General features: G+C 39.1%; 1 pseudogene; it reads left to right on the top strand.

Moving 5' to 3' along the window:
• The first annotated feature begins 635 nt into the window (after window positions 1-635).
• LOC115005120 (cytochrome b-245 heavy chain-like) lies at window positions 636-5,895 on the top strand (annotated as a pseudogene).
• Window positions 5,896-6,578: the final 683 nt, after the last annotated feature.

Below are 6,578 nucleotides of genomic sequence, written 5' to 3' on the forward strand. Positions count from 1 at the left end.
ATGTACTTTATGTACTTTATGTACTTTATGTACTTTATGTACTTTATATACTTTATGTACTTTATGTACTTATATACTTAGTACTTTATATACTTTATGTACTTTATGTACTTTATGTACTTTATATACTTTATGTACTTTATGTACTTTATGTACTTTATATACTTTATGTACTTTATGTACTTTATGTACTGCTGGGTATCTTATCAAGTCTGATCTTCACCTGCAATAATCCAGCAGTTATGTGTTGATAGTATTAATCTGAATCTGTTATCAGATAAATGCAGTGGAGGAAAGTAACTGAGTGCATTTCCTCAAGTCCTGTAATTATATTATATTATAGTATTTCCATGTGATGCTGCTTTATACTTCGCTCCATGACAGGTTGCTCTAGTGAAGGATGTGAACACGTCTGATCCGTGTTCTTCCTTCAGATGAAACGTCCGAGCACAGCTGGATCAGGAACCTTTCAGCTCGATCCCTTTATGACTGCAGGGTTATTAAAGAGGAACCAGCGGCTGGCGGGAAGACAGGGAGAAACTGTGACAGGCCACTTCCTTATTTGATACTAACGAAAGGTTATAAAAGGAGTAATGAGCACAGAGCACTGTCCACTCTCCTCCTTCACTGCTTCCTGCTTCCTTCTCTATGATCACAGTTACTCTTTCACCATGGGGAACTTTGCTGCCAACGAGGGACTCTCCATCTTTGTTATTGTGAGTATATTCGCTTGTTTTCATCACGACTTTGTTCATTTTGTTTGCTGTCATCATCTGTATGTATTTTCTCTTCAATATGTTAAAAGCACATGAAGTTGGTGAGCTTTGTTGTCGCTGTGTGTGCACGCTGAGAGTCCTTGTGTGTGTTAAATTCTAAAATGCCCACTTTAGGTTAAAAGATGAATAAAAATGAAATGACCTCTTCGTGCTTGTTTTTGTCATATTCAAATCATAAAGAACAACTTTTGCTTCATTTGGGGAATAAAAACAAGTTTTCTTTTAACGTTTTGAAATAACAAAGTCAGATGTCGAAACACAAACAGGTTGTGTCCTTTGTTTCTTCTTTAAATACTTTTATAATAAAGAATTCATTTTGCAGACCTAGTGTACTAAATAAAGACGTAACATGTGGAATGACATTATACTTTATTATATCACAAGAAGGATTTGTGTTTCTTGTTACAGCTGGTATGGCTCGGGATCAACGCCTTCCTGTTCGTCCACTTCTACATGGCCTTCCTGACGGACAAGTGGTTTTACACCAGAGTCCTGCTCGGGGTGAGTCGCAACATTTAATGCCAATATTTCAATTTGGAGTGTTTAAAGTATTGATTAGTTCAAATAAGTTGTGCCTTTAATATATTTAAGTGCATCTTAATAGCAATAAGTCAAGTACACTGAGATGTATTAGATGCTGAACCATTGCTAGGACATAAGGAACACTTTCAGAACATTAATCATCAAATCAAATTGCATATTTTCCAGCTTCACAGAGAAGAAAAAACTCAGTGAAAGTTGCAAGAAAATGTAAATTTAAGAAAACAGGACGCGGTTCTTTCACTTCCTCAACTGCAGCGGTGCTGTCATCACACTCTCTAATGACAGACGCTGCCGCCCTCCCACTCTTCTTCTCTTCTCTTGTCATGCAGCATATTCAGTCTTCTGTTTCCAGCCCTCATAATATCAATATTTAGTGTATGAATATGAGATTATATAGATTATACATGTATATTATATAGACTGCTGCCAGTTGAGGCTTTACAGCTGCACATTGTTGACACTTTTATTTTCATCATCAGCTCGTAGACTTCTTCTACCGACTGCATTGCTCGTGTTTACGGCGCTGGGAATATTTTTCTTTAGATATGACATTGACAGAGAAAAGAGAACGCCCAGTTCTATTCAGGCGTTACAGTTTCCCCTTACATATCCTTAATGTGAATGATCTGTATCTGCTTCTTTAGAAAGAAAGCAGTGTGTGTTTGAACAGTGCAGATTGGATCAGGTGATTCCTTTATGATCTTCCCGTCACAAAGTGCCACAGAATAAAACCCTGAACACGTCACAGAGCCGCCAAAACACATCCACACCCGCAGTAATCGCACCTTATCTACGCCGCCTTTTCTATCCACGCCTAAGCTGCCTGCTCGTGAAGGGGAGCAGGTCTCACCTGAGAGTTAAAGTCTGCTCTGCGGTCACAGCTGGCTTCATGATCCACTGAGTCACAGCTGCAAGCAAGTGAGCAGAAGTGAAACTCTTATAACTCAACAACATGTTGCATTAACTGCACCAGCACACCAAACTCCCATGATGCACCACCACACCAAACTCCCATGATGCACCAGCACACCAAACTCCCATGATGCACCAGCACACCAAACTCCCATGATGCACCAGCACACCAAACTCCCATGATACACCAGCACACCAAACTCCCATGATGCACCAGCACACCAAACTCCCATGATGCACCAGCACACCAAACTCCCATGATGCACCACCACACCAAACTCCCATGATGCACCAGCACACCAAACTCCCATGATGCACCAGCACACCAAACTCCCATGATGCACCACCACACCAAACTCCCATGATGCACCAGCACACCAAACTCCCATGATGCACCACCACACCAAACTCCCATGATGCACCAGCACACCAAACTCCCATGATGCACCAGCACACCAAACTCCCATGATGCACCAGCACACCAAACTCCCATGATGCACCAGCACACCAAACTCCCATGATGCACCACCACATCAAACTCCCATGATGCACCAGCACACCAAACTCCCATGATGCACCACCACACCAAACTCCCATGATGCACCACCACACCAAACTCCCATGATGCACCAGCACACCAAACTCCCATGATGCACCACCACATCAAACTCCCATGATGCACCAGCACACCAAACTCCCATGATGCACCACCACACCAAACTCCCATGATGCACCACCACATCAAACTCCCATGATGCACCACCACACCAAACTCCCATGATGCACCACCACACCAAACTCTTGTTATTGTTTTGATTTGCTCAAAATTCCTCACAAATATAAGTTGAGGAACAATATTCAAAGTGATGAAGGAGAAAGTATTCATTACAAAAGGAGTGCTATAAAGTAATCTGATTACACTTTGAAGTAACCTGAACCTCTCTTGCCCCCCCCAGCATGCTCTGTCCTGGGCCAGAGCTCCTGCTGCCTGCCTCAACTTCAACTGTATGCTCATCCTGCTGCCGGTTTGCAGAAACCTCCTGACCTTCCTCCGGGGCACCATCCAGGTGAAAAAACAAACTACACAGAAATGATAAACGAATGATGCTTACGAGGAATCCAGTCGGTAGAATGTTTACTTTGTGTCTCCGTTAGAGAGAAGTTGGTTTTGATGAGTCTCTGCTTTGTGTGTGTGCAGTGCTGCAGCCGCACAGCCGCTCGACAGCTGGACCGAAACATCACTTTTCACAAACTGGTGGCTTACATGATCGCCTTCCACACAGGTACTGTTGGGTGTTACCGTCATCCGCTCTGGAAAAGATATAGATATAGATATAGATATAGATATAGATATAGATATCTATATCTATATCTATATCTATATCTATATCTATATCTATAACGTCACATACAGCTTCACAGCCCCATGTGACTCTGGGAAACCTTATTGAAAGTGTAATGGATCTCTGCTTCGTCCCCCTCTCGTAGCCGTGCACATCATTGCACACTGTTTAACTTTGAGTATTTCATGGACGCCCAGCTGAACCGCAACGGCAGCATTCTGCCCTTCGTCCTGTCTGAAATCGGCAGCGGGGACAACGCCTCCTTCCTGAACCCCATCAGGACCAACGAGACGGTGAGTCGGGGAGAAGGCTTGAAGTTTCTTGTGTTGCTCAAGTCTGTGAAATCCCTTCTGTTTTTATTGCCAAATGAAGAACTTCCTCTGTGGAGGTATTTGTCCTCAGATATGTTGTCATTGCAGAAACTTCCTCTTTGCAGATAAAGTATGTTGGTTCCAAAAGACGCAAAGACAGAAGAGTAAAACATGCGGCTTCTTTCTCATGTGAACTCTAATATTAAAGCTGTGAAGCTGAAACCTTTTACCAAATGATCCTTCCCCTCCACTTCCTGTAGTTCAGGTGAGGTTGTTCACAAACCTTTCTCATCACTTACATTAAATGAGCAGCACACATTTCCCTCAGCTCCTTTATTTATAATCATATCTGAATGATATTAAGATATGGTTTGTGAAGCTCTGTATGAAACACAGACGCTTTGTGAAGCCTGCGGAACACGTAGGCCGGCACGTGTTGCAGTCGTGTATGAGTGTGAGGGAGGAACTAGGAAACACACATTGGTAGGGAAGTCAGCCAAGGGGAAACCCTGTGAGCCCACCACGACCAACGAGCTGCGTGCTGTCGTTTGTGTTTCCATGCAGAACCCTACCATCGTCATGTTCACCACCATCGCCGGGGTGACGGGCGTGGGCCATCACGCTGGCCCTCATCCTCATCATCACCTCCTCCATGGAGGTCATCCGCAGGTCCTACTTCGAGGTGTTCTGGTTCACCCACCACCTCTTCGTCATCTTCTTCATCGGACTGGTGATCCACGGCGCCGGGTAAGAACAGTGCAGACGTTACAATTTACATTAGATATAGACGACATGTTATATTCAATTAAATAAAGATAAACACATTTGTATTTAAGTACCACCGCCAAGTCTTAGGTGTTGCAGATCATATGTGCATATTCCACCAGCCAGCATCCCTTTTGAGCCTAAGTGCGCGAGCTTCACCATAATTAATAATATAATGATAATAATGATAATAATGATAATAATGATAATAATGATAATAATAATAATATATAATAACAATGATACTAATAATAATATAATGTCTAGAATAATAATAATAATAATATAATGTCTATAATAATAATAATATAATGTCTATAATAATAATAATAATAATAATGATATAGATAATAATAATAATAATAATGATAATAATAATAATAATAATAATAATAATAAAAATAATGATAATAATGATAATAATAATAATAATAATAATAATGATAATAATAATATAAATAAATTGATAATAATAAATGATAATAATGATATAATGATAATAATAATGATAATAATGATTAATAATGATAATAATAATATAAAATGATAATAATAATAATAATAATGTAATAATAATAATAAATAATATAATAATGATAATAATAAAATAATAATAATAATGTAATAATAATGATAATAATAATAATAATAATAATAATAATAATAATAATGATAATGATAATAATAATATAATAATAATAATAATAATAATAATAATGATAATAATAATAATAATGATAATAATAATAAAAATAATAATGATAATAAAATGATAATAATAATATATGATAAAAATAATAATAATGATAATTAATAATAATAATGATAATAATAATAATAATAAGAAAATAATAATGTAATAAAATAAAAATAATAAAATAATGATCTGATAATGATAATAATGATAATAATGATAATAATAATAATAATGATATAATAGATAATAATAATAATGATAATGATAATAATAATAATGATAATAATAATAATAATAATAATAATAATGATAAAATAATAAAATAATAATAATAATAATAATAATATAATAATAATAATAATGATAATAATAATAATAATAGTAATAATGATAAATTGTATATATTAATATGTAATAAAGTCTGTATTGCACGATGTTCAGATGTTCATTTCTTTGTGTTGTTCACTGACTGCAGGCGGATTGTGCGAGGACAGACGCTTGCTAGCCTGACGGCCCAACAACCTCACGCTTTTGTGCCGACCAGTTAAGACTGGAGAAAGGCTCCAACTGCACTGTGCCAGAGTTCGCAGGAAACCCTCCGATGTGAGCTGTTAAACACCGCAGGGTGCTCGAGGGAAATACTTTTTTCTACCAACCAAAATACTTCTTTGTACAAACATTTTCTAATATTTACCTTTCTCCAGACGTGGAAGTGGGTGGTGGGCCCAATGATCCTCTATGTGTGTGAGAGGCTCGTCCGCTTCTATCGCTCCCACCAGAAAGTCGTCATCACCAAGGTGTGTGTGGTGAAGAGACGTTAACAGTTCTGTGCTTGACAAGTCTATGAAGGACTGTTTGCCTGATGACTAGGCCTCATTAATGAACCCTGACTATTATAACTCGGTACCTTCCCCTCAGGTGGTGATGCACCCCTCCAAGACTCTGGAGCTGCAGATGAAGAGGAAAGGGTTCCACATGGAGGTGGGTCAGTACGTCTTCATCCAGTGTCCGTCCGTCTCAGGCTGGAGTGGCACCCCTTCACCCTGACCTCCGCCCCCGAGGAGGACTACTTCAGCGCCCACATCCGCATCGTGGGAGACTGGACCGAGGCGCTGTACAAGGCCTGCGCAGGGGACAAAACGGAGCCTCAGGAGGCCTGGAAACTGCCGAAGTACGACAACGGGGGCGGGGGGGAGAGAAGGGAAGAGAATTTACCCTTTAGGAAAATTAA

This window comes from Cottoperca gobio, unplaced genomic scaffold (genome assembly GCF_900634415.1).
Source record: "Cottoperca gobio unplaced genomic scaffold, fCotGob3.1 fCotGob3_259arrow_ctg1, whole genome shotgun sequence".
Lineage (NCBI taxonomy): Eukaryota > Metazoa > Chordata > Actinopteri > Perciformes > Bovichtidae > Cottoperca > Cottoperca gobio.